The sequence below is a fragment of the Ylistrum balloti genome, unplaced genomic scaffold (genome assembly GCF_031769215.1).
Source record: "Ylistrum balloti isolate Yb309-2 unplaced genomic scaffold, AGI_CSIRO_Ybal_v1 Utg371076, whole genome shotgun sequence".
NCBI lineage: Eukaryota > Metazoa > Mollusca > Bivalvia > Pectinida > Pectinidae > Ylistrum > Ylistrum balloti.
In genome coordinates this window covers 63,994-75,846 of record NW_026782594.1, presented here as the reverse complement: position 1 = coordinate 75,846, position 11,853 = coordinate 63,994, and positions in this window count along the sequence as shown.

Sequence of the window (11,853 nt, the reverse complement as noted above, 5' to 3'; positions counted from 1 at the left end):
GAACTCTATGTTGATTAGATGTTGCTTTTGTACATGTAAAATCATTATCATTCAACATTTAATAAACATGGATATTACCAACGAGTACATGTGTTTACGCCAACTGTGTTACAGATTTAAATTAGCTTCTAGGCAGGATTGTCTACCCATGTTACACAAGCTGTACTACTAACATGGCAACCAGGGAGTGCCAGCTGATATTGACGCTAAGGAAACAGACTCCAAACTGGGAATCTTATGATGACACACTGTACCCCTAAAATTCCTCCATTAAGTGGTGATGATCAGAAAGGGGATGTCACTTTTATGTCTGGAGACTTGAGGTAAGATATCTTATGAGAGAAGATAGCTATCCAGCGTCTACTAGCAAGCAGTACGTCAATCATTACGAGGGACGGCTCATCAAATGTTGACAACTCTACTGCAGGAAGATAGTTGTGACTTCGTCATTGAGAAATTAGATAGCTTGTTTGGTGATGTAGCTACCCATGAGGCAACTTTGCAGAAGTTTTATTCCCAGACTCAGCAAGATGGTGAGTCAGTAGTTACATTTGCTTATAGACTTGAATCTTTATTACAGTCCGCAATAGAAAGTGGACAAATTCAGGACTCGGCCAAAGATGTTCAGATCCAGGTTTTGGACCTGGCTTGGTAGTGAGCGCCTCAAAAATCAAACCCGACATCGGTATGATGCTGTAGGTACATCTGATGCACTAGTTAGAGAAGTTGATTTGGAGATCAAAAATGCTGATAAAATGAAGGGAGGTAACTCTAAAGAAAAGTTCTCAGCATCAACTAGTGCAAGTAGAAAAATATCTCAATTCAAAACTTGATTTATTAGTTGAGCGATATACAGAGTTGTCTTGTAAGCTTAAAACTCTGAAACTAAACACACAGAAAAAGAAAGATGACAGTAGTCAGGGTAAGGGTTCTTCTAAAATCTAGTCAAAAGGGTAACCTCCCCTGTGGTGGGGTCAATAGGGGAAGGTGATCAGGAATGCCCGTAAACCGTTAGAGATAGGTTAGTTGGCGAGGCTAATGAAGCTGAAATCAAAATCTTTGGTACCCTAGCAAAGTGTTTAGTTGACACAGGGTCAATGGTATCTACATGTAGTGAGGAGTTCTGTAAATCCCTACCTGGTGATTTAGTATTACGAAATCTGGGTGATTTCGACATTGATGTTTATTGTGCTGATGGCAGTAAGCTACCCTATTTAGGTTACTTTGAGGCAGAAATATTAGGTTTGAATCAGTCAGAAACTATTTCAGTTCCAATGGTGATTGTGCCTGGAACTAGATATAACAGTGATGTGCCTGTGATTATTGGTACAAATGTTCTGAGATTGTTCACATTGGATGAATGTGAAGGTGTAGACCACGTTTAGAAATCAGCACTTAGCAGTTTAGAAATTTTCGATTCATTAACAGTCAAGACTAACAGGAAAACTATTAAGATCGGTCCGGGGGTGGCTATAAATGTTCTAGCTGTGGATAGAGGTGAGTTACCTTTGGCTGAGTCTTTAGTACTTAGTAATTTTATGCAGATTCCAGGGGCAAATCAGGATGCTTTAACATAGTGAGATTTTTTCTCAAGTTGATTGGGTTGTTGAACAACAAAAATGTCCAGTAATTAGACGTGTGATTGAACTTGTACAGCAAGGTAGGAGATTATCTGGTAGTAAGTTGTCTCGCGAGCCTGTGGCAGTTAAGAAGCTTTTGAAGGATTGAACTATGTTGGAGGTTAGACATGGGAAGCTAGTTCATGGAGTTGTACTGGGTGGTGAACAGGTGTGGCGGGTAGTATTACCTCAAAAGTGGAAATCACAGGCTTTCAAAGCTTACCATGATCACCAAGGTCACCAAGGTCGAGACATGACATTGACATTGCCATTGCTGAAACCCAAATTTGGTGTGGTATGGAGGTATGTAGGTGAAAAGTTCAGAAACTGTGATCGCTGTATTCGTCGTAAAACTGCTGTTACTTAAAGGGCTGAGCTGGTTAATATACAGTATAGTGAATCGATGGAGTTAGTTTGTATGGATTTTTTGTCGATGGGACATAGCAAAGGTGGATATGAGCATGTATTAGTGACCACTGGTCATTACACACGTTACGCCCAGGCTATCCCTACCCGTAACCAACTTGCTACTACTGTGGCCAGAGTTTTGATCAACAATTTCATTTTTTTCATTATGGATGTCCAGCCAGATTACATAGAGATCAAGGGAGGAATTTCAGTCTCGTGGCATCCAGGAGTTGTGTAAAATAACTGGTATGAGTAAATCATGTACTTCCCATTTCTATCCTCGAGGGGAATGGAATGAAAGAGAGATTCAATCAAAGTTTGCTTAAGATGTTGGAAAGCTTGAGGAGAAAGAAAAAGTAAATTGAAAGGACTATGTGTCAACTATGGTGCATGCTTACAATGCTGCTACTCATGTTAGTACAGGATTTTCTCCATTTTATTTACTGTTCGGAAGACATCCCAGACTTGCTGGTGATGCAAATTTTGGGACACATGAGAAGGAATTTACACAATTCCAACCAAATACAGATTAAGTTAGTAAGTTGAAATCGAGATTGCAGTTTGCTTACAGGACAGCTGAGAAACCTGCAAAGAAGGCGGCTAAATCTTTTAAGTCCAAATATGACCTTCGGGTAAGAAATTCGGTTCTCAAAGCTGGGGACAGGGTTTTAGTTCGCAATGTAAACCTTAAGAGTAAATTAAAACAATAAAAAATATATCTACATCTTATTTGATCAAAATATTTGCATTGAGAACTAAAGTGTTGTAACAAAATGGATAGTGAAAGTACATTTTGGGTCAGAAATTAAAGTACAAAAGGTATCTGAGGAAGCAATAACACCAGGTGTCATAAGTCAGGCACTGGACCAGGCTTAACGACCTGTGAGTGACAGGTAGTGATGCACGCCTGGTAACGGGAGGGTGTGCACTTCAGTGTTGAAACACCGTGGCAAAATATCACCGGTATGAGTGATCAGAACAGGTAGATGCTCTCTCCTGTCTGCCTCGCGCTGGCGAACGTATTTGTAAGTAAACAAGGATAAGAAACAATGCATAAGGTATATCAAAGATGGGAAGTTGATACCGGGTACTCCTAGTCGCACGTGTCTTCATAATTAGATGCTCCGTGGGTTGGGTTATTGTTGTCCAACAGGGACTTGGCTGAAATTAAGGATTTTGGTATTATTTATACTAAGCAGAAGCTAGTCTAGTCTGGGATCGAGTAGCTAGAGACAATTGGATGTTGGACGTGGAGACGGGCAGAGTCCCGTATGGGACCTGCTCCGCTATGGAGCGGACCCTGGCCAAGTTGGCCCATGGACATTTGTATGGAACTCTTTTATACGGACGGGCAGGTGTTTATTTTTTATCTGCCTTACACAGGTGGTTATTTTTGGTGGCACGACATGCTGCTGTATGTTGATTAGGAACTATCTTTTGTAATGGATATTAACGCGAAGTACTAACTGTGGACAAAACCACTATACGATGAAATCAACATTTCAGTCAACCCAAGTAAACACCGTGTTTAGTGATTGTGTTACAGTCTGTGGTAGGAATTTTAAACTTAAATCAAGATCAGGAGTTAACATCCAGCAGTGATGAAAGTGAATCTGACCCCATCGTTGACGATACCGAGGCGGAACAAGAGCATCCTCGTGATCCAACTCCTAATCGCGACATTCATACGGACGACGAAAAACAGCCAAAGCAGTCGGGTTCAACGAATCCGGAGACAAAAAAAAAAAAAAAAAAAAACAGTAACAAGGATAAAGGGACCAAAGACCCCAAGCCAAATCCTAGAGGTACACTGGACAGCTTTATACAAAATAAAGGATCCGGTACACCACAGTCATCCAGGAAATCCTCTAATGTCAGCAAGGAAGTAAGATCCCCTCTAAGCCCTTTAAATGATGAAAGGTCATCGAAAAAAACTAAGGACATTGGTTAGAGAGCTGTCCATACATAGGACACTGTACAGTGTGTAGACTAACTATCCAAAGTGTCAGATACCTATGGAAAATAACACAAAGTATACAATCAAAAAGTTTTTTAATCAAATGATACAAGAAGTACAAGTACAATCCAATGAATTTACCAAATTACTATAATGTAGTTGTGTGACAATTATGTTATACAATATATCATTATTTCAATATAGATGATATAAACAATATGCATAGTGTAAAATTTCAAATACCAATGCAGAGAACACACTTTGTCATTGTATACATGAGTATACCATTAATTTATACAACAATCATTGGTATGATTAGCACTGGTATAACACTTAGGTATTTTCTAAATACAAAACAATATGTCATGTATGTTGTACACTATATCGTTATCTCAACATAGATGTAAACAATATGTATAGTTTACAAATCAAAATATCTACGCACGAGTGTGTGTATATAAGTGTGGGACATACTTGTCACCATTAATGTATGTATATACATTATCATATACAACAATTGATATGACCAGTAAGGAAGTCAATGGTATAACACCTAAGTATTTTTAGATGAAAAGAATGTTTCAATTATGTTATACAATATATCTTATTTCAACATAGTATACTTTAAATTTTCAAATTGGTATAACACCTATTTTTTTTTTCTTTTTGTGTTAGTTATGTTCTACATTCATAATATATCATTATTTCAACGTAGACATAAACAATATAAATAACATCGTAGTTTACAATTTAAAAATACATACACATTGGTGTATACACAAGTCATTGGTATTATTGCCACTGGTATAACAACACATAAGTATTTTTCTGGTAAGAAAAAAAAATGTGTCAATTATTTTATATATTGCCTCATGAATTATGCATGATTTCAAGGCCACTGGTACAACACCTAATCATTGTTCATGTAAAACGTGTTAATTATATTATATGATATATCATTATTATATGTATAGTTTACAATGCTAAAAAATGCATGCAAGAGCGTATAATCATGTATATGTTTTTGGTAAATGTTTAACATACAGTCTCCTTCAACATGCAAACAATTTCAAAGCTACATCTGATATCTCTTAATACACAGGGGCTGAGAGACAAACAAAAAAGACTTAGATTCTATGAGTGGGTAAAACAACAAAAAGCAAACACAATATTAGTACAAGAAACACATTTCAGGAAAGATTTAATTTCCAATGTTAAAACTGAGTGGCCAGGTGATAGTATACACAGTTTTGGTTCATCGCAAAGTAGGGGTGTAAGTATATTTATACAAACAAGTATTAACATAGATATAACTGATTACTATACAGATAATGAGGGAAGATTAGTAATGGCCAATATTAGGATACACGAAGACATATATTGTATCACAAATATTTATGCTCCCAATAAAAGGCAAAACAGAAACTCTTTTTTCCAAGACGTGAATGAGTATTTGCTCAACAACAGCAAGGGTTACAATTTAATAGGTGGTGACTGGAATGAGGTACAGAAAGTGGAAGATAGAAAAACAATAAATAAAACACAAAAACCTGTTTAAAATCTTCATAAAATAATTAAGGAAAATAATTTGATTGATCCATGGAAAATGAAAAACCCATTAAAAAACAATATACATGGAAAAGGAAAAATAATAATAATGAAGCAAGTAGGATAGATTATCTTTTAATAGAAAGGGGGATTACTCACCGAATTATATCCTCAGATATCCGCCCAGCTATAAGTACCGATCACCTTGGGATATCATCGATAATAAATACAGAATTAGTTACAAGAGGATCTGGATATTGGAAATTAAATAATAGTCTCCTTGAAGATACAGTTTATGTGAAATTAATACAAAACATATTACAAAAATACAATAATGAAGCTGAATTAAATAAAACAAATATAATAACTAAGTGGGATTTGTGTAAAATAAAAATCAGGGATATTTTAATAAAATATGGGAAATTAAAAGCAAAAATAAGGGAAAATGTTATAACAGAATTAGGAAAAAGACTTGTTATTGCTATGCATGAAAATGATGTCGAAACACTTTCTAGAACTGAAAACCAATTAGAAAATACTTACATTAATAAAGCACAAGGGGCTCAAATTAGATCTCGAGTAAAGTGGTGGGAAGAAGGCGAGAAAAATACAAAATATTTTTTATCTCTAGAAAAAAATAGACGATCAAAAAAGTCAATTCTTAAAATTTTCGACAGTAAAGGAAATATCTTGTCAGAACAAAATGAAATTCTTTATCGAGCACGGGAATTTTATAAACAGTTGTATACATCAAAAAAACCAAATCAAAATGAAGTTTATAACTATATAACACAAATTAATCTTGAAAAACGTTTATACGATAATGATGCAGACAGCTGCTGTGAAGGTATACTTAAAATAGATGAATGTACAAAAGCTATAGATAAAATGAAAGTAAATAAATCCCCAGGTTCAGATGGACTGACTGTTGAATTTTACAGAAAATTTTGGCCTAATTTAAAATATCTTGTTGTAAAATCTTTAAATGCTTCATACTTCACTAATAAGTTATCAAACTCACAGAGAAAGGGTATTTTATCGCTTTTGTACAAAAAAAAAAAATGATCCACTTGACTTAGGTAATTGGCGACCTATTACACTTCCTCAACACAGACTACAAAATAGCAGCGTACTATTTAACACAAAGATGAAAACCTATTTTACCGAAAATTATAAACACAGGTCAGAATGGATTCATTCAAGGTAGAAACATAAAATAGAGTATTAGATTAATACAAGATATCATTGATTACACAGATAAATATAAGGTGGATGGCACTATACTATTCTTAGATTTTTCTAAAGCTTTTGGTACTATTGAACCTCACTATTGAATAAAATTTAAGTAATTTCAAAACCGGTAAAATATATTTGTAGCAATTTAAACTTGCTTATTTTCATTAATTTGCCTTAGTCATTTCGTTGTTTTTGTGGCAAATACTGCTATATTTTCCAGTTTTGTGTAGTACCAAAGCACATTAAGTATTTTGTATTTGTTAATTCATTAGGTATAACTTAACATGGTGTTTCCTGCACTAGAAATCTATCCTCTAAAGAACAACTGACAGTTTAGTTTGTGTTATAAAAACTTAACAATGATTAAATAATCAGTATTACTGATAACATGTTATCATAATTCCAGAGAGGGACTTGAGGGACTATCGCCTTCGCCTTGCTGAGCGAATGCAATCCCGCAACAAGGCCAACTGGGTGAAACTTGATGCCTGTTAAACAGAGTTTCCAGTACTGCAATGCAATGATATGCAATATTTAGAAACAGTGACCTGCGGATCATACCATTTGAAAGTAGCACCCAGATATATTGCTGAGCATCTGACTCCTGCTAGAGACTTTGAAGTTAGGGTCTATTAGCATGATGAAAATTTTCTCCGAGGCCAAATCCATTCAAGGCACAGTCAAAATACAATGTTTGGATTGCGTTTGACAGAAATAATCAAGATGACCCTGTCAAAGATAACTACTGTGCCTGTCCAGCAGGCAAGCGAACCATTGGAATGTGTGCACATGTTACGTGCATTTTGTATTTCTTGGGCCATGTTCAGCATCAAGATCAAACTGACCCAGTCCATGCAACATTCAACTTCAAACAGACAATCACTTGAGCAGTTCTGCTATACTAAAACGCAAAGTAATGTGCTGCAAACTGCAACTGTTCTATCTCGTATTAGCTTCTCCAAGTCCCACAAATTATGGATAGGGACTGACAAAGGCAAAACCCGTCACTATTGCTGTACATAATCTATCTAATAAGGTCACTTTATTGACTTTCATCAAACGATTTGTATAAAGCTGCTAACTAATTCTTTACATTGTGAAACTTCCACAAAAATGTCTTTATTCTAACAAATTTCATTTGTGTGACCTTGAACAGAGGTCAAGTTCAGCAATGTTAACCAAACTGATACAAATTGACATGAACAACCACCTTGTTAAATAGCAAGACCTACAGACTTTGTTTATTTAGCTGTCACTATTTTACGAAAATGAGAAAAAAAATCATTGTTTCTTGGTTTTTTAAGCAAATGTGTAAAATGACAAATTTACCGTTTTCATTTTTTCCAAGAATCCTCCATTTGAAAAATATATGTGGCCAACTTTTAAGTAAGTATGAAAAATAGCCTGGTTTCGGATGTATAACAATTGAAGTGTCAAAAACAGTACTTTTCTCAAAAGTAATGACTTCTTATATGAAGTTTGGCTGCAACATAAAAGAAACACGTATTAAAATGTTGGATGGTACAATGTGCACACACATTAATGACATATTTTTATTGGAATTGCCGCATAATAATGCACTAAGAGGAATTACATAACAGCTGCTTTAACATCCACCCAGGTGTTAGTCAAGGAGCTCCCATTCTATAAGAAATCAATTCCGAGACTAACTTTTCCGTTTTAAGCTTCTGATACCCATATCTGTGTATGGTTAACATATTTTGAAATTCCAAGAGGGGGTCGATGCTAATGATAATTCCCATATACAACTTGTATGTTGACCCTGTGATGTATGACAGCAGACTCCCAAGATGGCGCTTCATGTCTAGTTTTTATTAGGGTCGCTTACTCCATACATAATTAAATCACACGTCGCTTACATCAATGTGTAATGGGAAGTAACCTGTACACAATAAGACTATTAAATTACATCTTTTTCTTTTTTCCTTTTTTTTTTTTTTTTTTTGAAATGTGATAACAAATTTGAAAATCAAACTTTTAGAGAATATTTGCTATTTTGCAAGTCTAATCAGATTAAGTAAATACTCTTGAATTTAACCAGTCCTAATTAAGTAGTTATACAGTTTATACAGTTACGTAACCTAACAAGTCCTATACACACAGTAACTTGAGCTGAATAAACAGTATTACTGCACAAAGTCACTCAGATACGATGGGTTGGATTTGAGATATGTAGAGGCGAACATTCTCCCTGGAAAACTATATCCATGAAGATATCTCTTCATGTTTTCTTTTCTGTTTTTAAACTACCAATAACTGACAATTGACGGAACATAACAAGGCTTCAAAACACTGATAAAGAAATAAAGCATTGTGTATTTATTGGTTGAAGCAGGAAATAGTCAAACCAAATAAAGTAATATATATATAGAGAGAGAGTAAACAAGGACAAGTTTACATTTACAAGTTGTATGTTGTAGTTAATCAATACATTCTGAAATCTTTTTTCAATTAATTTCAAAACAGTTTCTACTCTGCAATCAATTAAATGCAGTAGACACTATAATCCTACTTGTATTACAAAATCCAAAACACTAACAAATCACTTCAAAATCTGACAAATGTAAGTTACTTGTATTCAACAATACGTATATATAGATATATGTATAAGTCGAGGAAAGCTTTCACGCAACTAAACTACACTTGGATCAAAATCGATTATATTTCATCTACTGAGAGTCCCTACCTAAAGTGAGATTTAGTAAAAGATTATGTGCCCTGGGCGTTTTTCAACTCACAATATAGGAAAGAAATATGTATTTCTATGCTTTCATGAAAATGTATAGTTTTATTACATTTCAGTGTATATGGAGCGAATTTTGACAGGTGCTGAATGTCGTGTTTTTCCCCAAGTAGGTAGATAGTTTCACTCGTTAACTTCCGGTTGCTGGCTTCTGAAGGCGATGACAATCCGAGATGCCACTTAACCTACTAAATTATGCCACTTATAGCCTTTGGCAGGTTTCTCTATTTGAATCTAGACAATTGCCCCTTATGTTGAAATTTAAGAATTAATACTATTAGCTTAAATGCTAATAACATATAGTGATTCAGTTGTGTGAGTCTTTATATATATCCTCTGCAACGTGTTAGTTACGCTTCTTATTGTACATTCGTTTTTATCACGAAATCAATCAGATCAATGATATAAAATTTCATAAAGAGATACAAACACGTTTAAATAGTTAGTAAACTCCGAAAAATACAAAGAACGATTTTCGTCATTATCCAACAACATTTTATACCTGGATTCTATAAGCAGTTCAAATTTCTTCCAAATGCTACCTCGGCGATACTGATATTTGCACAGAGTTACGTCATTATGCAACAATAAAATTATCTCTGCGAAGATTTTTTTTAATTTTAAAACTTCTACGAGGATTTACAAAATCACTAAAGAAATTGACCTCGACCCTTAAGTTATCTGATTCAAAATCGTTTTATGGACCTTTATATGAATTTGAATATGTATCAAAATTTCTCCAAGAATAGAGCCAGCAGGTGCTTAAAATGTTTTCTAAAAGAAGTAAGGGTGGCGTTGACTTTGATCCTTCAACACTGAAAACCGTTTGTGAATTTATGGATTAAAAAATATAAAATATCAGATATTTATTTTGCAAGAAAGCTATCCGATATGTCGGTAACATTGGCTTTGACAATTTTCAAACTCAAACTTGTGTGAGCTTTTTTAATCCAAAATTAACAAGAAATGAAACCACTAGAGCAATGCTAATGGTTCTCTAAAACGAGTAACAGTGACATTGACTTTCATCGTATAACTGTTAAATTTGAACTGGTCCGCGACAAATATTTTTTTTCGTTATTCGTATGTGAAGTTCGATAAAACGTTCCAAAAGAATGAAGTAGCTAGATCACTGGAAATATTGTTTTTAAACTAATATTTGCGACCTTAACCTTACAACCGTCAAATTCACAATCAATTGAAATAATACGTATCTTTAAAAGTAAATTATTTTATGAAAATTCCTTCGTCGAGTGTCGGTAAAGATTTTCTAAAAAGTAGTGGAGACCACCTTGGCCTTGAACATAAAATCGTGTAATTCGAACTTGTCTGATACATTGATGATTTGACAAATGTCTGAAGTTTAATCAACTCACTTAAAGAACGCTGACAAGGATTTTCTGAACATAGCAACAGAGAATTAAATGACCTTGATCCTAGAAGATGAGCCAATAGTGTGTTTATAATTATAAATGTTACGCACTTACGCTGGTACACACATTAATAGTTTGGATGCATTCTTATATATCATCCAGCACTCGCTGAGATAATGATAACGATTATGTCGTGTTTCTCACGAATCAAAATTAATTTCTAAGATTTGAAATATCGATGTTTATGAAAATATTTCCTTCATTTTACTACTGGATAATGGTATATGCACGAAAATATAACAATGAAAATGTTTTCAAAATCAACAAAGCAAAATACAGATATGACAGCCAAACTTAAGCTTTCATTTCAAGATGCCAGGGCGCGAAATACACAACAAACAAAAGGAGAAAAATAATATGAAGGCAAAACCTTGAAAAAGACAGAAGAAGATGAGGTGTTACAGAAGAGTAAGCGTCTTCCGCTAAATGTACGATGCCCGCTATGTATAATTCCCGATGATAAAATTGCAATGATTGTAACACAGCCCTCAAAATTAAGTTTTCATGTTTTTATCTGTATATTATTACAAATCTTATAATCATTCAAAGGTTCGTACCTGGTTACAAAAGACTAGAATTTCAACTAAATTGTTACAATAATGTTAATTCAAATTTAAAATCAATAAACTAAAGGAAAAAGATGAATTCAATCTAAAACATTCAAAACGAGTAAGTTATGCATTTATCTTAAATAGATACAAGAACATTGGGTAAATAAAATTTTATGACTGCGTAATGCTTACAAAGTAATATCTGAGAAAAAATGACCATAAATACCACCGATTATAATATGTACTATATGTAAGTAAAGTGCAGCTTCTAGTGCATATTATACTTTGCAACATCAGCTGAAAATAAGATACATCACATTACAATTAAAGATCAAAT